The sequence below is a fragment of the Triturus cristatus genome, chromosome 5_2, assembly GCF_964204655.1.
Source record: "Triturus cristatus chromosome 5_2, aTriCri1.1, whole genome shotgun sequence".
Taxonomy (NCBI): domain Eukaryota; kingdom Metazoa; phylum Chordata; class Amphibia; order Caudata; family Salamandridae; genus Triturus; species Triturus cristatus.
The window spans coordinates 178,734,691-178,760,448 of NC_140588.1; the positions used below are offsets into that span (position 1 = coordinate 178,734,691).

General features: G+C 44.2%; 1 protein-coding gene across 4 annotated transcripts in view; it reads left to right on the plus strand.

Moving 5' to 3' along the window:
• The first annotated feature begins 5,183 nt into the window (after window positions 1-5,183).
• ZNF516 (zinc finger protein 516) overlaps window positions 5,184-25,758 on the plus strand; it is a 286,502-nt gene continuing 265,927 nt past the window's right edge. The window contains exon 1 of one of the 4 annotated variants that reach the window (XM_085606945.1): window positions 5,184-5,308. The gene's annotated coding sequence lies outside the window, so the exon portion shown is untranslated. Of the gene's footprint in view, window positions 5,309-24,151; window positions 24,434-25,313; window positions 25,447-25,758 lie in introns of those variants that run through there. The other 3 variants (XM_085606944.1, XM_085606947.1, XM_085606946.1) reach the window with 3 other exon arrangements.

Sequence of the window (25,758 nt, forward strand, 5' to 3'; positions counted from 1 at the left end):
TGGCATTGTTAGGTATAGGGGGCGAATGGGTGTCAAAACTCACCGAAGCTGCTGATGAGATGTAGGGTTTGTTAAGGTGGACAGTTTTCATGGCACAAGAAAAACTAGGAAATGAAGGACCCGAATCCATGTGAGTTCTCCCAGACCCACCCCGAACAGTAGGTCTATGAAGAACAGGGCCAACGAAGGCCCTGGTCACACGGCCCACCAAACGGGGATTGGGGAGTGGTCAATCAACCCCATCTAAATTACTCAGGGGGGCGTATGGGTTAGATAGTGGGAGATGGAAATCTAAACCCTGCAAACGGCGGGAACCCCTATTAACCCTCTCCCAACCCGATGACATGGCATTAGATAAAGAGCTTGGATCAGGGGGGTAAAAGTATGACAAATCCATGGCGATTATTCCGGTGGCACTCAAAGTATTGGGTTGAGAACATATGTAGCTCACCACCCTAGGGTCCCGAAAATTAATAATCACACAATCACCCTCCACTCTCTTAACCCCATTTCCCAACCAACACACCCTGCGAACGGTCAAAATTTCAGCACAGGATGAAGCCGGTAGTGGCCTGTTACGGTTTAACCAGTAAATGACCTTATTCTTTAGCTCACTGTGGGACTCTGACTTGGCCTGCGTGAGACTTGGGACACCCGCCAAGATGACAGTGTATGGATGCGACTCTGGAGGGAGGTTAATGCGTGGAAGTTTTGAAAAAGAGCCATCACCCTCGACAATAGAGCGTCTAATTGTGGGGTTACTCCTATTGTTGATTACATTGCTATCTGGGTCAGGGTGGGAGTCCGAACTAATTGGCGGGTGAGAGGTATTCACAGTATGGGCTTTGGGAACTGGCCGATCGGATGGAGCGCTAATCGCAGAAGTAGTGCCGTTGGGAATAACCCCCACCTCGATAGCTGTATCAGGGATTAATGAAGTAATGGAGGTAGATGGGGTCACAAAGTGCTTCTCTAATAAGGCCATGTTGGTAAGCATCATACCCTCTAGTTTTTCGAGCGAACAAGAGAGCCGGTTAACTCTCTCGTATAGAGGTAGAAAAAAGGACTTGAGTAACTGTTCCAAAGGCTCGATATGGTCAGGAGGCCGGGGAGATACGTTGGACAGGATAGCAGGGGAATGTAATGGCGCGGAACTCACATCAGCAACAGGGATACTATGTGACGAATGTGGGTGGGAAGCAGGGCGGGGGTTTCTGGGTTTGATGAATTCGGATTCTTTAACTCGTTTACCCTTTGGGTGCACTCCCCCACGTTTATTCTTCCCCTGGATAGACCGTGACTTGCCACCCAGTGTCGTAGAAGCAATACCTGTCAGCTCAAGAAGGGGCTGTAATTGAATATCGCTGGCATTGGAAGACAGACCACTGGGAGCAGAACTGTTTATGATAACAGGTGTATTATCCAACGAACTGGGGGCTGAACACACCTCTAATCCTAGCTCGGTGCTAACTGGTTGATCAAGAATGGGTTGGGGTAACCTACATTCAGGGGAAGAGGCTGCCATAAGGTTGCCTAGAGATGACCTCTTACCAGAAAGTTCGATAGACAGTCTTTTTTCAGTTAGAACTATTTCATGTTCAAGGACCCGTGCTGCTCTGGTGATAAAGTTGTCCAATGTCCCTGAGACACAACCCCCAATGCTGTCCCGCATGATCTTCCTACCTGACCTCAGAGACGACATCCCTGAGGGTAGGAAGCACGATGTAACTGAGATTTCCAAGATTAAGTATATAATGATGAGCTATATTTTGTATGGCACGGACAATTGCACCAATATGGATACTGGCCCGTCCCATCCTTGCCCGTCCGTGAACGGCCACAAACGGCCCGCTCTTTGCCCGGTCTTCGCCCGTACTGCGTCCCGCGCGCGTACCGCTAGCGCGCTTGGGCGTGGACTGTATTAAGCACGGCGAGAAGGAGGGGGCGTGAGCGGGAAGAGGAGCCAGGTGAGCACAATCAGAGGAGCGCAGTGCTCCGTGGTCCTCGCAGTCCCGTGGGTGTAGAAGTCCGCAGCCTACCCCCTTGTAACAGCGTAGCGTCCAGGTAGGTATGGGAGCACCAAAGAGTCACACACAGAATGAGCACCAGCCAGGAATTTATGCAGATGAGACCGGCGAGTGGCGCCCGCGTGCGAGATGAGAGCCAAGGCGGGAAGAGGAGCCAGGTGAGCACAATCAGAGGAGCGCAGTGCTCCGTGGTCCTCGCAGTCCCGTGGGTGTAGAAGTCCGCAGCCTACCCCCTTGTAACAGCGTAGCATCCAGGTAGGTATGGGAGCACCAAAGAGCTATTCTTTATCAACTGTTTTCTACATATACTTAGGAAATGCAAAGTATTTATGTACACAGAGATATTTATGAAGTATAAGACAAAAAGGAAGGACTTTAAACATAACTCAAATATTTAGAAATACTTGCTGCTGTATTACTCATTATGCCATTCACCCGTCAATGAAGTATTCCAGAATTCACTACAATGTTTTGTGTGATTTATTGAAACTGAGCAAGGAGAATAAATGATACTAAAAACACCTGATACTTTTACACTTTTTGTTTTCATGATTGTGTGCAACGTTGACACAAGAAAAGGGCTATATCCCATTAGAGATTGCAACACGTAATGTCTTTACCAAGCATAAAATGACTTTTAATGTGAATGTATGTGGAAAGGGTGTTTATATGTCTTTCGTTTACATAGAAAAGATAAACTAAATATATACTTTACCTGTAAGGTATACATTTACTGGTTGCTTGAAAAGAACATATCCTACTAATATTATATCAATTTAACTTAACTTGTGTTTGTGTTAGAATAAGATTTACATTTTCGGTTATTAACTATGGTTTAAATTCTTTAATGCTGTTGAAAAGCTTGAAAATGCCCTCTTAAATAAAACTCGTGTGTTGTCTACTTTTATATAAATACATCAGACATTAATGCATTAAAAACCTGATGCCTCTTTGTGGCATACACCACATTTGACATTTTCCACTCTATTGGACGTATTTGAACACTCTTCTGTTTAGCAAGTAGATTTGAAATAATATATGCCTGTCCGGGAAACAAACTGAAAACTACTGGAAGTGTTCGAAATGCATTTGAAGTATGTGCAGTTCAAGAATATTACTGATGCGTAAGTATGTGCAGTGTACAACTTCCAGAGCCTGTGCAGAGTCTAAAACATAGTCAAAAACTACTGGTGTAGAATGAATTTTAGAAGCTAGGATAGTTAGAAAATTATATAAATTCTGCATGTCGTCTAAAAAAACAGCTAAAGTTCAGAAGTTGTCCAAAAATGTGTTTGAGATGTATAAGAGGTTGATGTAATGGAAAATGATCTGTCCAAAAGCCAGCACTAACTTAGGCCTCTTCATTAACAGGGCACTTCACACAAAGAAGCCCCGCCCCTTTCCTACCTGTAACATGTGAACACTAGGAGGCCTGAGTGGAGTGATATATTGTGTGTTATTGCAAAGCACGCCTTTTCTGGGCCTCTTCCGTTTCACTAAATGTGTCAGTTTGAGCCCTTTAAAATGTTTCGGTCAAAACTTTTTGTTTGTTTCCCCAAAAATATATCAAAGGAATGCTTGGTCATGTGAGCGTAGCATGTGGAATTGCAAAAAGTGCGCCATGCCTGATCCGCTGATTGCTAAAACAAAGGTCTTTACTGTGCCACTTTACCAGCATTACCATAAAGTCGAACTTGTTTCCGCTGTGCAAACAAACCCAGCCCTTTTCTCCGAAGTAAGATTGTGGCATTTAAAATAACAGCAGCTTCGCCCCCTTTCCTCCTCTCGCATGCCCCCCCAAAAGACACCACATGTGTTGCAGAACTTCGGACGGGGCGGTGTGATCAAATTCTTTCCAAAAGTCAGCCTTCCCTCTGGTTTAAATAGCCGCATTCCTGCTTTGAACGCCATCGCCGGGTTTCAGTGCAATGAATTCGGTCGCCCCACGTACCTCCCACCAGCCCATTCACGCCGGAGCAGCAGCAACAGTCGTCAAAGGGCTCGAGCATGCCAGCTGTTCAAAGCACTGCCCATAGTCACAGGCAGCTTACATGTCCACGTTTTCCACTCCTGCCTGCACAGTGTATATGTGTGTCAGGCCTGGCGGTGCCACCTCGCCGCTCCCGCCCTCTCGGCTGCGCTCTTGTGCCCACTGAGTGAGTTGGAGCGAGTTTCTGGGGGCAGGTGGTATGTGGAGTAGCGCCGGGTGTCCGCTAAGGCTGCTTTGAGGGCCACCTTGGGTTTAGCTGTGAGGGCGGGGGCGCGGGGGGCGAGAGGGCTATACGAGTCAGTTGATAATAGCTCCAGCCCTCCACGGGAGACGCTCTCCACTGGTAATGGCACATTGTGTTCATCACTCGCTGAGACAAAGAGCCTTCGCCACTGTCACTCGCCACACCCTTGGTGTGTGGAGCTAGCGGCGCAGCGGAGATGGCCCGGGTGCTTCCTCGCACACACCCAGGGAAGAGTCAAGGGCAGGGCGTGATTTGGAGGAAGAAAGACGATGGCGCTTTTGGACTATGACTACCTACTTTCATTATGCAAGAGGTGTGTGTTTGTTTCTAGGGGGCGGGTTTGAAAAACACATATCTATAATTCACGCCTGATAAACACCACCTAAACAGGGAAAGAGCGTCCCTTTGGCATGTATGCATGTCTGTCAGTATAGACAATGAGTGACAGAAGAGAGATTGGCAACAACGTGCTATAAGGTGTTTACTTATTAGAAAAGCACACGACTGAAACTAGTAGCAGAGCACAGATAGAATAATAGGTCAAATATCCTCAGAAAAGCAGAATGTATTAAGTTAAGCCAAGCTTTTTTTTTTAAAGTCACAATTTAGACGTTGCGCGCTCGGGCAAACAGAGCTCGCTGTGAAAGCTTTACACTTTCCCGCATTGTACCAGAACTTTGTGCTGATGAGACAATAGTAGACACTGTGTGCATTTAATAGAGGGCATACCATTCTGCAGTCCGGGGGAGACGCTAACCTGTACATCGTATAACCAAGGAAATACTAGAGTTATTCTTTTCAACTCCCACTTGACTAGTGCCAAATCACCCTTAAAACACCCCAGCTTACCCCAATCCGCGTCAAAGGAGCGCGTGGAGCCGGGCACAACTGAAGGGGTTTGGCAACGTGTCCCCTGCGCCAAAATGGAGCCGGCGCCCAGTCAGTCATGTGCAGTCCTTCCCTTATTACATTCGGCTCCTGGGTTCACCTTCAGAATCTCCCATTTGCGTCCTCGCTATTAAAAACACACCGTTCCCTAAAGTCGAGGTAAGAGCTCGTGCGGGTGTCCTTCCGTGTCGTGAGTGTGCAATGTCGCCATTTCTATACCTCCGATGGGGCACGGGAGACCCGATGTCCCCAATTAACATCTAAACAACTGAGCCATTTGACGACTTTGCAAATGGAAGTTTACGCTGTTATACCCCCCAGCCTATTTACACAAGGGGTCATGTTACTGCAGGCAGCGGGGGTGGTGGGAGGGTTGTTCGCTGTGTACCCCCACTTTATAAATCACCCGAGTTAATGTCAAATCTGTTTTTATAAGGAAAGGGCACATCGTATATAGAATGATTACAGCTTTACTCCACGATTATTTGGCTAATGGGGCGGGGGCGTCTCATCTCCGGGCAGGCGCAGCCACTTGAATTATTAAGGGCTTTGCTGCTTGTATTGATCGGGGGTGGCTGGCATGTGTGCGCAGAATGCCAGATTTGTATGTTACATGACCAGTGTGTCTCCGGCTGCATGTTATGCGGGGGAAGGGGGGGGGGGGGGGGCAGTGGTGCTCGAAGCAGTCCTGACGCGCCGGGGCGGAAGAATGGAGGCTTCGAGCTGCCACTACTCCCGAGGACACACAGAAACCTGTTTGATCTCGGTTTGGGCTTCCCATGCATGTGGACAGGAAAGCGGACGCCGCTAGTGCCCAATGCCCGCTTTCCCTAGCTGGAAATCGGTATTTTGACGGAGTGTGGGCCAGTGACTTCATTGCCAGTGTTTTTTTGGAAAGTTTGGGGAAACTTCCTTCCAAGGCACGGAACTTTGTTTTCAGCAGCTGAAAGGGTGGGGTGTTGGAATTGGGCAGTGTGTGGGAGAGAGAAGGAGGGGGCTGGGTGGTGTAGAATGACAACCAGACGTTGTTTGCTGATGCAAATCAGACAGCCCATGATTGCAACCGAAAAAGCTGCCAGTGTTGTGGATTGCACGTTGTGCTCGTGAGCATACAGATCTGCAGAACGGCTACTGCACGATCTTGTCCCCCCGTTCATAGAAACTTCCCCTCTTTTAGTGGAAAGAGCGAGCCACTTGCTGTACTCCTCCCCCTCCTTTGCTAAATATATTCGCCCCGCCTTTTATTTGATCCATATGCTCACGCCCCGTGGGCGCCGTATTGTGCCCTGCGCTCATACTCCGCGGTAAAAGGCCCGGTGTAACCTGAGGAATTTGAAATGCAAATAGCAGCCCGTGGGCGCTGAGGCAGAACAAATCGGCCCTTTATCGAGGGGCGGTAATGCCCGCGCCCACTCTGTGCCTGCCCGTTTTCGGGTTTCTTCGAGATTCGGGGGTGGTTCAGGACTCCTGACGTAGGCATACTTCTTAGGTGCTTCGTTATTTGTAGACGATGGCGTTGGAAGCACTTACATGAAAAGTGATTAGAAGATTAACATCTGTCGACATGACCATTTCATCTGCAGCCGGAAGTAGGTCAGCGCTTCTTCCAGGATCCCGGCTGCTGTGCGCATACCTAACAATGAGCCTGCACTGCAACGAGTATATGTTTCAATTGGCACGTATGTTTAATGTTACATGCTGGGTTTGCCAAATGCGTTGCGTTTGGAGGGAGTGCCTTGCTTTGGGCAGAACAGCATCGCCTCCGCTTCACCTACAAAGCCACCCCCCTACCAGAAGGGACCCCGCTCCCAAATAACGAGGGTGTCCTAAATCTCAGGTGCCGTTTATCATTAAACGAGGCGAAGACTACTTAAGTCGGATAGGAAATGCAACTGTGGATTTGCATGGACCCGCCCAGTGGGTGAGTAACAGGCCCCTTCCCCAATAGACAACGGCTCCCTCCCGAACGCAGCCTCCTTCACACGCACGAGGCAGCACTCGGCGTGCTCCCAGCGCTGCTCTTGACGCTCGGGCATTACGACCTCAGCTTACTTCTTTCCGTGCCTGAACTCTTCCAATACACTCGTATTTCCTCCTCTTTTTTAATACACGCACAGCTACGCTTCTGGCCAAGTCGGTCTCACCTGTTGTACTTGCAAAAGAGACCCGAGGCCTTATTGGCGAGTCAGATGCTCCGCTTCCGTATTCATACGGGATGTGCAAACGTAGTTGCAATCTTAAAGTGAATTCATTCCCATGACTATGATCAAATATACGATGCGTGCAGCGAAAACGCAAGTATGCGAGCGTTAGGCCAAATCCACGGGTAACGTGCTACTTACCCACAATTCCACGAACGCTACAAGTAATGACTGTTTCTGCAGCTAACAATGAGCGCATTCAGGGCAGGAATGCCTGCCACGAATCCTTTCCATGCCCTGTGCTTTGCTAATCCGCCATTTAACCTCACCCAAGCCTTTGTAATAAATGCGCGCATTCACAATTCGAGTTCTGCTTGGAGTGGAAAGAGCTCCCCACGAGATATTTAGAAAATGATATCTGTTGCGTCAGTTTAATGTCTGTGCTGTAATTCTGGGTTTGGGGGATGACTGTTTGGCTCATTGTAAGTGCCCACCTCCAACATAGGAACACTATAGCAATGTTGCAACTGGGGGTTGGAAAAATTGTCACTGGTGGTAAATATTGTATTTGAATGGAGGTTGCTTCCTGTAACACAGTCCTCGATAAGGAATTTGCGCAATACCCAATATAGTTCAGATACCCTGGGGCAGATCTACAAGGAAGTGCTGCAGCGTGGCACCGCAAGCCCTTTGGCTGCTGCACTTCCGAAGCACAGGGATGCGACATATATACAAGTATATATAAAAGGAGCACGAAAAATGTTGATTGCCCATCAGTTAACTAAAGCAGAGAACGCACCGAAAACCCTTTTCCAGATACTGAAATCCTTCACCAGTCCAAAGGCCTGCAAAAATCCTGAGACTGCTTCTCAAGCCCAGGATTTTTCACAAAAAATAAACCTTATTTATGACAAGATCGCCCCCGCCAGGTGTCAACAACTGATTACATCTGTTCCTACCCCTCCCGCTCCACAACTGCTTGATAGTTTTCCTCCTATGTCAAATGAGGTGGCAGCCGCCTTATTCCGGGTAAATCTGGCTCTTCCCTGGACGTCATCCCAGCATACATTGCCTCCTTCCTATATAACAAACTCTCTACACCAGCAGGCACCATCCTAAACCTCTCCATGAAAGAAGGACATCTTCCTCGGGTCTGGAAGGCGGCTCAGGTCATCCCTATTAGGAAAAATCCTAAGGCCCCCATGGAAGAACTATCCAATCTCCTTCCCATCTCCCTATTACCTCATCTAAGCAAAGTCTTGGAAAAATATATTAATCAACACCTATCACCCCATGTCGAAAATCATGGCTGTCTTGACCTCTCTCAATCTGGTTTTAGGCCCAACTTCAGCACGGAGTTGGCCCTACTTGAGGTCACGGATAACATCTGAAGGACCTTAGACAGTGGCCACTCCACCAGTCTTGTGCTGTTGGACCTCTCTGTAGCTTAGGAAACTGACGGAGATTGGACTTAGTGGAACTGCCTTTCAGTGGATGACCAGCTTTCTGTCCGCACGCACTCAGACCGTTAATCTGGGTCCTTTTCGGTCTAAGACAATGAAATTGACCAAGGGTGTCCCACAGGGCTCTTGTTTGAGCCCTACATTGTTCAACATCTACAATGCCCCCCTGGCCAACCTTCTTAGGTACCATGGCTTCCTCCCCATTTCTTATACTGATGACACCCAGCTTCTCTTCTCCTTCAAGAAATCTTCTCCTCTGGCCTTGTCCACCTTTTCAGAAGGAATGACTGCTTTTGCAGACTGGATGAACTTAACGCAGGAAAAACGGAGATAATGCTCTTTGGAGACGCCCCTCTTCTATGGTCCCCGAATTGGTGGCCGGCAGCTGTTGGCTCTTCCCCTAATCCCAAAACCCTAGTCAAAAACCTGGGCATTCGCCTTGACCAAGCTTTAACATTAAAGGAGCATGTTACCCACACTGCTAGCACTTGCTTCTATGTGTTGGGCTTGTTACGACAAATCTTTCTTCTCCTGCCAGACTATACTCGAAAAACTCCCATTCTGGTTATGAGCCGTCTTGATTACTGCAATGCTCTCCTGTTCTCTGCAAACGAGTCATCCCTCAGCAGGTTATAGGTGGTTCAGAATACCGCTGCGCGACTCCTCACGTACTCTCCGTTCAAAACCCTTTCCCTTCCCCTACCACAAAAACTTCACTGGCTTCCAATTCGCAAGGGCGTCAAGTTTAAGGTCTGCTGCACAGTCTATAAAGCCTTACATAATAAAGGCCCCTCCTTCATCTCTAGGAAGCTTAAGCCTTACGCTCCCTCAAGAACTCTTAGGTCAGGCAGCAAATCACTTTTACAAGTTCCCAGAGTTAGGAAAGCAATACTCGGTGGTAAATCCTTTTCTTACCTTGCTCCCCTTTACTGGAACCAGCTGCCCATTCACCTGAGGCAATGCCCTGATTACCTGCACTTCAGGAAACTACATAAGTCCACTTTGTTCTAACATCTTTTATCAGCTTGCCAGTAGCTTTGCCCAAAGTGCAGAGATATCCCTCAGGGGGTGATTCAGGCGCTCTACAAAACCAATAAATAAATAAATAAAAATTGTTAGAAGCGAAGTAGAAAGTCATCAAAGCCATGGGGAGAATACACTCAAATTACAATCAGTGTATTCTAAAAGGAGCCCCGGAGACATATGCATGCACTCAGCTATAAACACAGTGCCCACAGCAGTGTCTGATTTGAAACGGTGGGGGCCGGTGGGGCCCACTGTTACGTATTCTTCCTCATCAGACTTTGACCCTGAGCAATAGAGATACAATCACTAAAGGGTAAAGAATGAGTAAGGAAAAGTCAGAAAAACTGTGACAAAGGGTGAAGTTAGGGATGAAAAAGAACTTGCAGGAGTAAGAGGCAGAGTGTGCGCGGTGGTGCATGAAAGAGACAGGACGTGGAATCACGACGAGTTGCCTTGGTATTTGGCACCCCGTCAATCGTTAGCACAAGCGGCGGGCTTTTAAGTAAAACTGTGGGCCCGATACTCATTGTTTTACAAATTAAAGCACTGACTTCCATCCATTGTTTCTGATCCCATTACTTTTTGACTCTGATACTTGTGTTCCGACAAAATGGAGACATTTAAACACTTTGGGCTGTTGCAACCCAGCCTTTTGTCAAATCTGAGTAGTTCATTCCTTAGGGTAGGTGCTTTGTTGTTCACAACCGCCACTTCCTCAGAAAAGAGTATGTTTTGAATGTGGCATTTTGAGTCAAAAACAACCAAACGCTGTCCATCTAAGAAGCATATACAGCACTTATGTCAGGGAAAGATCAGCAAGCCCAGTCATCTGTTCCAATTTCTCTTTCCTTTTGGCACACCATTAGCCGCGGTCCGTGCAGGTAACAGCGGTGGGGCCGGGTAAGTGGGGATTTCGAGGGACGATGCAGAGGGAAACTCAAATAAATAATTATTTTTCCTCGGCATCGTCTCTCAAAATCCCCCCTTACCTTGCCCCACCGCTGTTACCTGCACGGACCGCGGCTGCACACCAGTGTTACATGAGCTTCAGCGTGGCACATTGCTTACTCATTTAATCCAGTGTTGCATTGCAAGGTCAGACCCATGGCGTCATGTATGCCATATTGAAATTTATTTCATAATGTAGCATAATTTTCAGTTTTCATACAGCACATAATACTTGGGTTGGCCTTTGTCCTTGAGACGCAGAATTTGGCAGATGAGGGAACCGAGGATCAGGGATGTTAAGGGTCAATCTGATTTCTCGTAGTGAGACAGATGAGCTTTGTAAATCCTGCAATGGAGGTGGAAATTACATTTTCATATGGATAAGAAGCAAATCCTTCCTGCTTTTTCCTTTAGAGCAATGATACTCAAAGTGCGGCCCTCCTGACCTTTACATGTGGCCCCCTGGTCAACAGCAGCACTCGCCTCCTGTTTTCTCGACTGAGCGCTAACATTGAGAAAGGAGTTAAACAGGCAAGCCTTTATTTAAAGGTTCATTGATGTCAAATAAAGGAATTAACTTGGTTATCCTGCACTCCTAACTTTAGAAACACCTTTAAAAAAAAAAAAACACCTTGCAGCAAAAGAGTAAAAATAACATAAGATCTTTTCAAAATTAATTTAGAACCGTTTTCCCTTTTTACTTAACATTATATCAGTGCATTGAGAAGTATTGTTCTAAAAGAAATCGTTTTCAAATATGAATTTACAAACATTCCCCCGACCCTGAGATAAGATGCAAGTCAGTTGTTAAGTGCACTCTTTCGGTGGGTTTCTATCATACATGAAAAATCTGAAGGTTTTGTTCAGTGCATATCCAGAAGTCATGTATTTCGATGTCCTTTCATACATGAAAATGAAGAAAAAGGAGGGAAAGTGAAATTGAGCAATGGCTTAGGAACACCCAGTTTGGAAACGTGGGGAAGACGGGATTAAGCCCAGGTTTTCTGGTTTCACTTTGTGCAGTTTAGCTACTGTATGTATATGCTTCACTTCCCCTACACCCATCTTACGGGCACCCTCTCCCCGTCCGCCACCCTGCTGGCTTCAATGCGGCCCTCAGGCACAGCACAGAAAAAAAAAATTAGCCCCTGGGAAAATTTTTGTGAACAACCATGCCTTAGAGTGAAAGAAATTAAATAGCAGACCTCCGTGATAGCTGTGTCAAGGCACAAAAGTTACTCTTCATTGACTGTGCCCAAAAGTGTATTTTTAGCTTACCTGTTCTTGTTAATGAAGTCAGGACTTTTCTTATAATTTACATATTTTCAGTTCTTTCTTTATTGGCATACAGACTCGATATAAAACAATGTAACTCAGCTCACGCAGTAAATTCACACTAGCTGGGCAGTTCAGTTGTAAGCATGTGTATCGCGTGTTGTCTAGACTAGAACTTTTGGTCTAGAACTTGGTCACTCTGATACTACCCTTAATTCGAGGCACACTTTTCTTGGTCATTACCTCCTTTCACAGTAGTCTAGTGTTGACGTTACAACATTGCACTATGTACTGAGCTCTGAAATAGTTTTGCACTTATAAAAAATGTTTGCAACAATGTATTTGTATAGCGCAGCATAAACCGTTTACGCGACCACTCTCTCTGTGCCCTTGGAATTGTGGAGGTTTGTCTCGAGAGGGATGAGTTTTGGATCATGACTGCCTTCCACCAAAACAGACATCTCTGTGTCTTTGCCCATCACGCTAAGCATAGGTTTACATTTTTTCCCCAATGTGTTTGCCTCCTAGACTCCACTTTGAGTTCGGGGAAGGTCAAAGCGTGTCTATCCCAATGGTTTGTTTTCCAGAGCCCATGGTCTTCCAGTAACTTGGTTGTCCTAGCGAAAGATTCCAGAGTGGGTTGGGCCATGAAACCTTCCAGACAACTAGTGTCAGTTTGCTGTGGGTCACAAGTGCCTGGCTATTGATGGCAGTGTGTTAGGTGGCTAACATTTATTTAGGTATGATAGCAAAGAAGAAACCCATTTTACCAATGGTAGTGTTCTATAGCTGCTCCATAGTCCCGACCTACCCTTTACCAGTATTAGGGTAATTGGAAATAGCATTATGATCCCAACAGTAAACCACAACATGTCTTCTGTTCAGGAACAGGCGGCCATGTTTCCCAGTTCTGTGCTGCCCATCCTGAGCTAATGCTAGCATAAATGTTCTTTTGTAGAATGCCGAGTGTAAATTAAATCCTACTTTCAGGACTGTCTGGGTCAGTGAGGAGATTCCTTTAAAGGTTGGTGGTTCTGCATCTCACTAGTTGAGAAATCACAGGTTTGCAACCATCTGTGTCAATTCAAACACCAGTCCTGAGGAAGCGAAGAGAACGAATTAACTGAGGGAACTGACACGTATTACTTTGATTTTCCCACGAAAGATGGATTGAGGCCATGTTGGTGTAAACTGTTACAGTTGAGTTTAAATGTATCAGATTTCTGTCAATTTTAGAATGTTTCCTGTTGTAAAAGGCCGCGTCATTCACCCGTTCAACGGTTAACATTGAATCCAATCCGTAATAGGATACACAGTTGAAGTTTGATTCCAATGTAATGGCAGAAGCATAGGATTCCATGGCAGATTAAAAAAAACTCCTGTCATTTGCTGTGTCGCCTCTAAGCACACAGATCCTACATGGTCTCCAGTTTTACACTCCTTGGTCTGGTTTAATCCCTCAAATGTTTTTCTCCATTCTGTCAGATATTTAATGTATTGCATTCACTATTATTTTTATGAAGCAGAAATTATACAATGTTACCGTTACCCCACTAACCTGTAGACCTAGGAGATCTTTGCGGAAAATGCTTATTTCTGTTTTATTTATTTCTGCTGTCCCCTCCCCAAATCTTACTTTGCATAGGCATGTAGATCTAAATCCTCTTGTTTTAGTACTGGTGAATTTATCCCTTTGACTGTTTTAGGGACTGGTCGCTGAAAAATACTTTGGCAGGTAGACCCTAGATTTCTATGCCTAAAGTATGAAAGTAACCAACGTTATAAAAGAAACATTACAAGAGGTGTTATGGGTGCAATCCAATACTTAACTTGCAGTTTGCCAGTAACAGTGAGCAGCACAGCCAATACCCATATAATGTACTGACAACATACATAACACCAAAAGTGATATGATTGATGACATGATGACATAATTAATGCATTATAACATTGCTCTTTTTCTTAAAATGGGTATGCCAAAAAATTGGGATACAAGTTGCCACTTCCAGGAACTAAAATGGCACATTTTGCACTTCTTGGGTGTGTGACGGCACTCTGGCGTTTAATGTGAGATTTTGAGACTATGATGACACTATTGGGGAACGTGGTGACAACTTTTGTGAAACTAACACCACATGTTATTCCCGTGACCACACTTCGTATGCAAAGGATTCGTGGAACTACTCATTTTAGTTTTTATGACATGCATGCTGTGATGTTTCCAGGTTGTCAATCAAACGACAGCGTCCTCTTGAGTATCCTTTTGGAAGATATTGGTTAGCTGGCAGTGGTCCTGCAGCCTTTCATCCCTGCGTCATTGCTACAAGGACTGTTGGCTGCCGGTAGAGCTCTGGTGTTACTTTTCTATAAATTCTCTGAAGACGTCTTTGTTCTTTGGAGCTGCATCGTTTAATACCATATGTGTTATCATGTGTGAGGTCCTGAGCAGGCATTTTGAATATTATAATAGGTATTCGTCATGCATAACCTGCATATTGTTTTGGCTTTAGATTTTCAACAGTAATCTTTTAATGTAACTTATTTAGGGATTTTAGTTTGCATTTTTATAACAGAAACTAGTAGATGATCTTGTTATAGACCCATTTGGTAACTTTTACAAACATGTTTCTTCGTGGATATCTAGGGCTTAGTGTTTATTGGTGGATCATTAGATTACAGCAGGATAAGATGCAGTGATCTTTGAACATGCAAGAGTGGATTCAGTTTAACAATTTATGGGAGCGTTCAGTTTTAAGAAATTTCCTGAATCGTGGTAGTTTGGTTCACCTCTAACATGTGGGGGGCAACATCCCAAGAACTGGCCGCTGTGTCTCTGCTTGAATGGGAGTGTAGCATCAGGTGTTGGGAATTAAAATTAATTGTCATGATGTGAGTGTAATGTGGAGCCCGGTTTTCTTAAAGACATGATGGGCCGTTGCTGCAGGAGGCTCTATGGATAACAATAGTGCCTTTAATTTTATCCTGGCTTCCACTTGGAGCTAGTGGAGTGCCTTCAGGGTGGATTTGAGATAGTTAGGTTTTCAGCAATTCAGGCTCATCTTGGCGCCTAGGATAGGAGGATTTGGAGATTGTTGTGCAACTTCCTTAGGGGGCCTGTACAGATCACATTACAGTAGTCTAGGCACCTCACATCTAGTTATTTTGGCTACTCATTCCAGTAGTCAGTTTGCAGGACAAGGTGAAATTTCCGGGCACGGAGATTTGCAAATTTACACCCTTAACACCAGCATTAGTGTGTGGGTGAAGGACAGATCACCGTCAAAGATGATTTCCCATGTTTAGGCTTTCAGGGTAGCGAATGGAGCAGGATCTAGGATAAAATATCATATAAATCATATCATATCATATAAAGGAATGGGCTCCAAGAACTAGATTGTTTTAACTGTTTAGATAACAGTAAGTTTTCTCTGTTTTAATGTTGGAAGTAGTATCGGAAGTTAATGATACCGGGCACACGCTCTCAGGTCTTCTCTAGCCAGATATATCTTTGAGTATTTTATGCTTACATCTGGAAGTATTAATGATATACTTTAGTAGCATCTGCAGGTTGTGGCCTGGAGAAATGCTCTGTGGTTTCTAGGCACACAACATTATCTCTTGACTAACATTTACTCAGTGACCCAATTAGTTTTTACTGGGTATGAAGGTCACATTGAGTGCTTCATAACTTAAATGCCGTTCTCAAATGTACAAAAGAACATCGGTTATACTTTAAAAAAGACTTTAGTTAATAAAAATACAAAAATAACAGAAGTGAGTTGCGGTGGTATTTTTGTGAGTTTTTTTAACGACCCGTATATTTTTCGGGCTTAACTTTTCATAGCAGTTTTAGCCAAAACCCATCATACCTTATCTATTACTGAAATTACTTTCGAATATGTGTATTTACATGTACTCCCTTGAAAATTGTATTTGATTGGATGCTATTGTTACAGTACAAAACCCTTGTAGTGCAGTAATGGCCACCCAACAAATACTTTAATGCACAATTTGGTATTTGACATAATCTAACATTTCTACTGTTGGGTACATACTGTGCAGGAAAATCTGCACGACATGGTGTAAAAATCTCCCCCATTTTCGGGATCTGTGTGTGAACGGGGATGACCTGGAACATATCAACCCTCTTTCGGATAACCCAAAAGGTGTAATATTGTGATTTGGGGCAGATTGGGTTCCCGTACACCCACACACCCACACTTGACTGTATTTTTATGTATAAAATATTTGACTGTGACCGGTCCACTTCCCTAGGCCCCAAAGTTAAATAAAACAAGTGATGGGTGTTTTTATGTGTGCCTTGGTGTCATGATCAGGATGGGCATTGGTCAGACGTGGACTCTAGCCAGTAGTAGGCTATGTCATTAAGAAAACATTTTGGCACCGCTTTAATTTCGCCAACAATTAGCGTGAACGTTAGGATGACTGACTGATATATTTTTGTTGTCCAAATGGGACTACAACTTTGAAGAATTTTTGGACCAGATACAACCATCTATAGCTAGATCACTTATGTAAAGTTTAGGCTGGATACTTACCCAACTGCCACATGTAAGCGCTTAGGTTAATTTATGCCCCGCATGTATGCGATACGAGCACATTTTATTCTTTTGCATACCATACATTAGTATGAGCTTGAATTGGATGAAACCTGTGCGCCAGTTATTTGGCACATGGCAGCATCAGATTGTACTGCTAGTATGCAAAGACAGACTAATCCTGCAGTTGTATCTTCAGCCTCAAAATGTGTGTATTCTTCTTGGCGTGCAAGAAACAAGTTGATGAAATGAGGATGAGAAATCATACAAATATAGTATAGTATAATAACATACTGTATTTAAGATTGGCGATGGTAATCAACATATTAATTTTTATATGTGGTTTTAAATTCTATCTTTGATATTAATAATTGTGTTTTTAATGATTTTGTTGATGGATCATTGTAGCTGATCGTGCAATAAATAAAGGTATTGAGCGTGTTACTGACCTAGCCCTCCTCGTCCACACACTAACCTGTGCAAACAATCAGTGTACGCACAAACACAGATTTCCCACTTACACGCACACAGGACCCAAACCCACATCCCAAAGATAAACATATTCCAAAGATATTGTTGTAAGAGAAGACTCAGTCCACTGGAGTCCTCGCCTATCACTCTGTCTGCCAGCACGGGGCAAATTTGAACAACAACAATAAAGTTTTTGAAGAAATTTAAACAACAACAATGGTTGCAAGCAAAAAAGGTGCAGCTCGAGTGTGGAACATATCACACGATCTGCATCAACATTACAAATCCCGCATTGCAATACACAACAGATATACAGATCCATGCAGCAACACATGCCAGAGTAGAAAGACACCCTGCTTTATTGATCAGTCAGTTCCAAGTTATCTGGGTCAATAGAATAGCCCAAAATATTTAGCAGATATAAAATCACCACAAGCGGACAATATACATTTTCAAAGTAGTTAACAGAGTTACTGTATCTGGTATGCATACACTAAGGAACTCTGGTAAACAGATATTGGTGTAAGCCTATCCTCCTATACTGTTCCTCCCTCATGGATTAGGGAGCAAAATGTCAACTTTTAGAAATGCGCCAACCATTAAGATATGTCTCCTCATCTGTCCTTTGATCAGTAAGGAAAAGGTTGGACACCATCTGTCAACGCCACAGGGAAGGTAGTAATAATGATGAAAATATAATACCCTTCTGAGTTTATTTTCCAAACTCACTTATTGAAATTCTAAAGAGTGTCCTCCTTGTTGGAATGTTGAGATGCTCTCTGTTATCTGTATATTGATCCAACATCTAAATGTGTTTGGTATCTCTGCTCTTGGAAACTCGTAGCACGTATTCAAATCCACACGATCCACTTAAATGTTCTTGTGTTTGTGGGGGTAGGTAAAAAATGGCAACTTTTCAATAATGACGTGCAAGACCAAAGAAAGCAAGTTTTCTAACTAGCCAATCAGCTGTGATAAGGGCTTTCATTATGACTGAAGTCATTATGTTGTTTAGAGATAAAATATATATATAAGTCATTGTCTCATATGTGGTAACATCCTGGGAGTTTAACTCAATAAATAAAGAGGGTACTTCCCTGAGTATTCAACAACTTAATTCTAAGGTCGCTCATATATCTTGACTGTGCTTTCACACCTGTCAAGAAAATAAACTCAATTAAGACCTGGATTCTGCAAAAAGGGGAACAGTTTACATTAAAAAAAGCATGTATTCAGATCATCCTGTGAAGTAAAGCGTAGATTTAAGGAGGAGACCATATTTCTTTTAACAAGTCATTTTTATTATAGAAAATAATTTAAAAAAAACAAAAAGTGGGTTTAAAGTATTCTAAACCATTTAGTACAGGCAAAGAGAGAGATTGCACTACACTGGGGTAGTAGATTATGCCTGACCATTACTGCTTGTTTTAGCAGCCTGACACAGTGTGACACCACCCATGTTACAGCCCCTTTCTGCTCGACCTAAAGACATCTGGCTGCCATTTTGAGATCATCTGTTGTCGCTGGAGCCCACGGATCTGGACCGAACTGTGGTGATACATTAACTATGTATGTGCCACCGATTGTATACCATCATATCCGCGTATAGCCTGCTGTGACTGCCCTAAGCCCCCTTTTCTATTTCTTTGACTTATTCATGCTGATGTGATGTGCTTATTGTCGCTGCTGGTCCGTCTGTATATACTGATACACTCTTATTATTCTTCAATGTTACCCATGACATGGGCTGTTTATTTTTATGCTTTTGTGGCTTAACAAAATGATAAAGTTAAGAAAAGTTTCCTAAAGCATTATACACATCTTTATATCTCATTGGTTTACATATCTCGGTGATCCATCATATCGCAGCCCAACTTGTAGTGGTTCCTTCCGATCCTACTTTCATTCATATATTCTCAATTGCTCAATTGACTGAAACAAAGGACACATTTAAAAAGTATGGGAACTGTGAGGCTGCATGCTATGGGGCAGGGTCAATGAGCATGGGAGCGGGGTCACAGGTATGGCTAAAAAATAAAATATTCTGTATGTTTTTTGGGTCTTTTACCTTCAGATAGCTACATATGAAATTATCTCACATTAAATATAATGTTTAAGTTACATTAATCTGTGGGAAATGCACTGTAGTATTTTATGAAACCTCCATTAATACACCTACTTCACAGCTCACCTGGTAACTCCCTTGCACTGCTACTCGAAAAGAATAAATATTTGTTGTCATAAAGTTCCAAGTGATTTGATCAATTAAACCTGTACCAGCTCCCAAGCACCCTTTACATTTGCAGATTAACCAGTTGCACGCATTTGCATTTCTTTCAGGCAAGCAGGCAGCCTGGCAAGAAGGCTTGTTTATTGTTTAGCTGTCTGTCCAGCATCGGTTTCACAGCACAGGAGACTCCCTGAATGACACTTCAGCTGAAGCATTTGAACTGTTGGAATTAACCATCCAAGACAGTTGTCTTTTCACGAAAAGTAGGAGGACGCTTTTTCATGAATTAAAAAAAGTATGGGCACGTCATGCCCATCCGATCCTGCCCACTTCGACCTCTGAACTGAAATGGGTTTGGTGCTGAGCGTAGAGCCGAGGTATCAATCTACCCTTTACATTGATCAGTATCCAGTACAACCCATTCAGGTGTGTACCCAGAGGCCAAGTGGAATACACACCAATGTTTCACAGTCACATTAAACTGCTGATTCATCTGTAAAGGGTAAAAAAAAATGTATGTTTTAGACACACCATTTCCCCTACACCAGTGGCAAATGGGGCTAAGAGCTGGGAAAAGTATGGATATTGAGTAAACATTAGCTGTCCGCAGTACAGATGGACAAGGAAATTAAATGGGGTAAGACCTTGTGTGCAGTGGACAATATATGAATAATAAAATAATACTGAAGTGCACTGAGTGTACACGAAACTCGGTGGAATGACTAGTGACTATTCTGACTCAGTTGCGGGATTCTTGATGTCAACTCATGAATGTTTTATTTTTTTTTAAATAATTAGGAATTTTTAAAATGTCTTCCTCAATACTAAAAATCCTTTATTAACCTAGGTCTTCAAGTCAGCATTTCGGTTTGAATATAACACACCACCTAACAGCAATTTTTTTAAATGTACCAAATCATAAAATATATTTTTTCATGTGTTTGGCTGCAACCCTGGTTTTGAATCCTAATAATTTAGGCTCATTTTTCTGTCGGAATTGTGTAACCTTCATCAGCTGCGCTTTAAAACTAAAGACTAGGACTCTGTGGCAGCTATGGTCCATGGTGATTGGTGTGCTGGACTCAGGGAAATCCATCACAACAAACAGTGTATGTTTGGTAGATGGTGGGCATCCAGAATCATCTGTAGGCTGAGCCACGCCAATGCTTACATCACAGTAGAAGTAGCCTCTCCACTAGAAGGTTACTATATAGCATTTATTTGACCTACAAAAGGAGCTAGAAGATGTTATAGCGCTTGTTTGGGTTAATAAGTGATTTAAGAAATATAGCACATACGTGGAGTAAAGACATACGTCAATGTAGCACCTCTGTAATGGCTTGGTAAAGAAGGTGTTATGAGATGGACCGATATGTATAAATGATTTGCCTTACTTTTGGTGAGTTCATTCTTCCCAGGTTCTGTAAGTTATGAAAGCAGAGGGGAGGATACGTTTTGTGTCAGGGGAGTGTGTTTTGAAAGTCTGAAGCCTACTGTCATGAAGGGATGTTGGCTCTGGCTGTTGGATGATTTTTGTACCTGGATCCCATTGCTTGATTTGATGGGACAATAGAATTAAAGCGTTATCTTACACCTAACTTGCATGATTTTTCATCAGCAAGTAGGGTGGTTTTGCCTTGGGAATCAGCTGATTCTGACAAAAAAAGTGTTTTGTTTGACCCAGCAGGCTAAAATGTTTTTTTGAGCAGTTTGTATGTTAGGTGCTGCATTACATTTTAGAGAATTGAGAGAAGGAATTGATTTGAGAGCACCTTAGGTAATTTTATCTCTGAGCTGGAGATGTGAGCTTCAACCCAGGGTTAGATTTGGAAACCTGAGTCCTACCTTTGCGCTCTTTCTCAGTTAATCAGATGATGGGACACTGGCCTTCTGCCTTTCTTGTGGTGTGAGAATGTGCAAAGGCAGAGCGATTGACTTCACTATGGAGAAGTTTGATGCACTCCAGGATATCTGCACACAGATTCAGGGTTTCATCTGGTGGCTGCCTGACTTCATTGGGAAACAGGAGAAGGCATGCCTACATTGTGTTTCATGAATGAAAAAAATATAACTTATAAAGAAATAAATTACAGTCATTATCAGAATTATCTCAAAGACAATAAAAACTAGCCCCCCAAATGCCCTTGTTAAACACAAGGAGTTGGCCTAACGGCTAGGGTGGTCGACCTCGAATCTGGGGAACAGGGTTTGTGTCCCGGCAATAACGCTGAACATCCTGTGATTATGGGCAAATCACTTAATCTCCCCGTGCCTAATAAATAAAATGAATGTGTTCTCATGTAACGCAACTGGTGCCATGTAAAGCGCTCTGATACCCGATGCCTTCGGGTCAAGTACACGCTATATAAAACTCTGTCAAATCAAAAAACAAACAAAAAACAAGATTAATAAATTCCTCACTGAAAAAGCAGGCTCTGATTTGCAACAAATATAGCCAAAATGAATACAAATATTTTCTTTTGTGTTCCTAATAACGGTAAATTGTGTTCTAACTGTGGGTGTAGGGTGGAATCCCATATAACTAATGAGAAAAATAGATGCACATGGTTGGTGAAGAGGTTTCTTATAAAAGGAAATATTTCAATTGTTGTTCACATCATCCGTATGAGAGTATCTAAAGTACACATGTAAAGTAAAATAGGACACTTGGCAATATTTGGGCAGGAGGTTGCAGACGGTGAAAAAAGAAACTGATCAGTGTTCTAAAACATCATTAAGGAAGCTGGTAATGCCCATAGGAGAGTGTTAAAAGTTGTTGATCTATGACTGGTCGTGATGTTTTACAACTATAAGTTTATAAAATAGTTTAAACGTTTTAGAAAGAAACACAGGCACCATAAACATTGGTATACTGTAATGCTTATCCAATATCACCTCGTGACAAGTTCCTTGTTGGATAAGGGCACAGGCCAACGCTGCATTCCAGAGAGGAATTGGTTACCAGTTCCTAATGTACATGTCTTAAGTAAATAATCAAGTATTAAGTTTCCCCGAGGTGCAGAAACCGTTGGGCTGCGTCAAGGATGCCAGCGGTTATGCTGATTGCATAACTGAAGAAAACGCCGTCTCTGATCTGACTTGGCTTTGTAACTTGTATTTCAGTACCCTTTTGGCACCACCCAATTCGGTTCTAGAAAAAAAAGTCACGTTTGGATTTGACTCTTTCTGCACACAAAAAAAGAGCAGTCAGACATTTGGCTCGGTGCCTGTCCGCTCGCGCATCTCTCTATATTTAACATCGAGTAGTCTGTGGAGGTGTTTTTAGTTGTCTCTGACGTCTTTATGCTGAACCAGGCTGGGAAGGCCCCTTGCCTGGCCATAATCCCATTCGTGCCCGTCTGTAGTGTGGCCAAACAAAGGTGGCTCGAAATGGAGGCAGCTTTTGAATGCTGACTGCCTCAAGTGTGCGGTGGGAAGTCTCGACAGAGTCAGTCAGTTGAGAAGTACTGTTTGAGCTTTGCAGCTGACTGTGCACAGCCCATGGCCTGGCGACGGCTCACTTCTATGTTCAGCTGCTCCAGCACCCCAAAGAGGTAAAGCAAGTATCTGAGTGTTAGAATACAATACACTTTGAATTTCTGGAGAGTAAAGCGAGTGCTTTGTAATAAATTCTCCACTCGACAGGTGAGGCCTTTCATAAACAGTTAGGGATTTTTTGTTGACAGTTTGCTCTTGCCTTAATTTCATGGCGGAGATAGACTGTGCTTAATTGCGGGTTGTCTTTTGTCTCAAGACACGTCAGCGATTTAGCCAAATCCCCTTCTCACGCCGCACAGCCATTAATTGTTAGTGGGGGATTATTACAGAGGGCGCATCCTTTTCAGTCTTGGCGGGAGCCAGCGGGTCGTGCGAGGGGGGTGCGTGGCTGTTTGTGTGTGTTTTTAATACCAAAGTGTATGTATAAAAATAATAAAATCCGAAAACGGGGGGGTGCATTGCCGTAAGGGATAGAGACCTGGGGCACATAAAGAGAGAAGTGAAACGGAAAAGGGGGAGAAGGAGGGCTTCTTGTTTTTTTTTTTTACAGGAAGTCGGTCCTTTGCTTTTCAAGCTCTTTCTCAAAGAAGACACGCAATTATGTTACACTGAAACCTTGATACGGCGTGATAAGCACTATACGAATGCCAAGTTCCTGCATGCATGCCATTTTCGATCCATAAAGGGATTAACCCACCAAGATAACCAACAAGTGCTAGGGTTTCCAAACTGCTAATGATCGCAGCAGCAAATAGTTGCTCTAGTCTCAAAATCAGGCCACCGCCCTGCGCCCCCCATCCCCTCCTTTCATTTTCCACTTCTGAATGAGGAAGCGAGATCTTCTATTGAGAAACCTTCAAGAAACAGAGGTGGTGGATTCTCGCCCCCTCAGCACGCACGCGCGCACGGATGTGTACATGTATGGCTTACATACCTGCCAAGGAGAAGCTGGAGTGAGACGGGAACGTTTCCAGATTAGTAGATGAACTTTAGTTTTTATTGACCATCTACTACCGTGATAGACTGACTTTTAACACACAAAACGGCAATCGTCCAATGATCACACGCTCCGCTCGAATAGGAGCTCACAATTACACCGCACACATCAGTCTTATCCATTCGCGTGGGAATGATGATATTTGTCTCCCTAATGAAAAAGACACAAATTGGAAAGAATTAAACGTGACACGTTTGGTTAGTTGTAAACACGTCTGTCTCGTTTTGCAGCGGGTTGCAGTTTCTCTGTTTTTTTGCCAGTACTCTCATCCCACTGCGGGCGGGGGCCGTACCTGGCTGCAGGAGGAGGAAACAGGCAGCTGTTGCTGTGTTTGCAGTTGGGGTGCACTGTGGCGGCGGCTGCAGGAGGAGGGAGGGCGGGCGCGCGCAGGTCTGTGGAGGAGGGGCAGAGCAGCACCGGGCTGTCCCTGGTCTGCGCGAGCTCTCACTCCCAGCAAAGCACGGACCCACCAGCAGGCAGAGCTGAGAACTTCATGCGCGGCCGGGGAGGGGACAGGCGGCAGCCCCCAGGGACGGGCTCGCGGCCGGGATTGTGCGCCGTCTTTCCTCACGGATGCTGCTGGACTCCGAGCGGAGGCGCTGGGCTCGCACACCGGGATTTGCACTTTGGAATTATGCCGGGCTCGCTAGGGTCGTTGGAGCGGCGCTTCGACGAGGTAATTGACTGTTTTGAACTCCAGCCTGTTGTGTATTGGGGGAGGCGAAGCGCTGTTTATGTCCATCCAGGCGCCCGCAGACCTGAAGCCTCTGCAAATGAAGAAAAGTTTTGGGAAGAAAAAAAAATACGTTTAAGCCACCACTGAGGAGTCCCTGAGTAACTGCTTGCGAGTTTGTTGATTTTCCTATTGTAAAAAAAACAAAAACTTTTTTTTTATTTCCCCCCCCCCCCCAATAATATATATCACTTGTGCTTCGATAAATACAGTAATCCCACCGATTCGAACAGTTGTTAGTGTTGTTTATTTCGAACGACCAGGCTTTGGAAAATTATGTTTTGAATAGTATTTTAAATTAACAGTATGTCTTATATGTTGCTAGTGACAGAAATATTTAAAATGTATCCAGTTGCCCTCCAGTGTGTGTGCGTTAAGGTAATGAGATATTGCCAAAACCTTAGCTCCCAAAACTTGTATCAAAATAATGCTAATGCGTCCGTGCCAGGAAAAGCAGCGGGCACGGTTTTACTTGAGGTGGACGGGCCGCGTGGAAAAATGAATCAGTGCCATTTATGGACTAGTTGTGTGTATTGCTCACAATGGAGGCTCCAGACTTTCCCGCATTGTGCAGAAGTTTGTGCTGATGAGACAATAGCAGACACTGTAAGCATCCAATATGGGGCAAACCATTAAGGCTGCGGGAGGGTTGTTTGATGGGACAAAGCTATATAAAAAGTTATCCGTGGGGTTTGCCCCTCCCGCCCACACCGACACAAAATATCAATCCTATCATCTTCTTGATGAAAGTTTAGGCGATGAAGTGTGCTTTGGGACGAGGATGAACCCACGTTTTGGTTAAGACACCCCCCTCCGGTTGAATGGATAATCCGAGCAGTCTTGCGCCGTCCCTTGCTTACTACCCTCGGCGCTGGGCTCACCTTCGGTTGCTCCGGTGTGTGTCTTCCGTGAAAAGCCCCCTCGACCTCTACAGCAGGTGGGACCCTGCGCTTGTGGCAAGTACTTTCTCTGGCCGTGGGTCCGAATGCCCCATTTTGATAAACAGAAGATTTGAAAGTGTAACTTTTTGCTTGGGTGTCTGCATTTTCCGTTCCTCGTCTTCTCGCTGTGGCGTGTTTTGTTTCTACATTTTCTCCTTTACGTGCAGCCTCGGGGCCCTATCACCGATTCAGGACTGCGGGGCTTATTGCTGATAGTATAGACCCTGTTCTTTATGTCCACTGTATCTTATATCTGTTTTTTTGCTGTAGGTTTCCAAGTTGCATGAATGCATTAGTGGCGGCCGCGAACAATACTCTCGGAGCCCG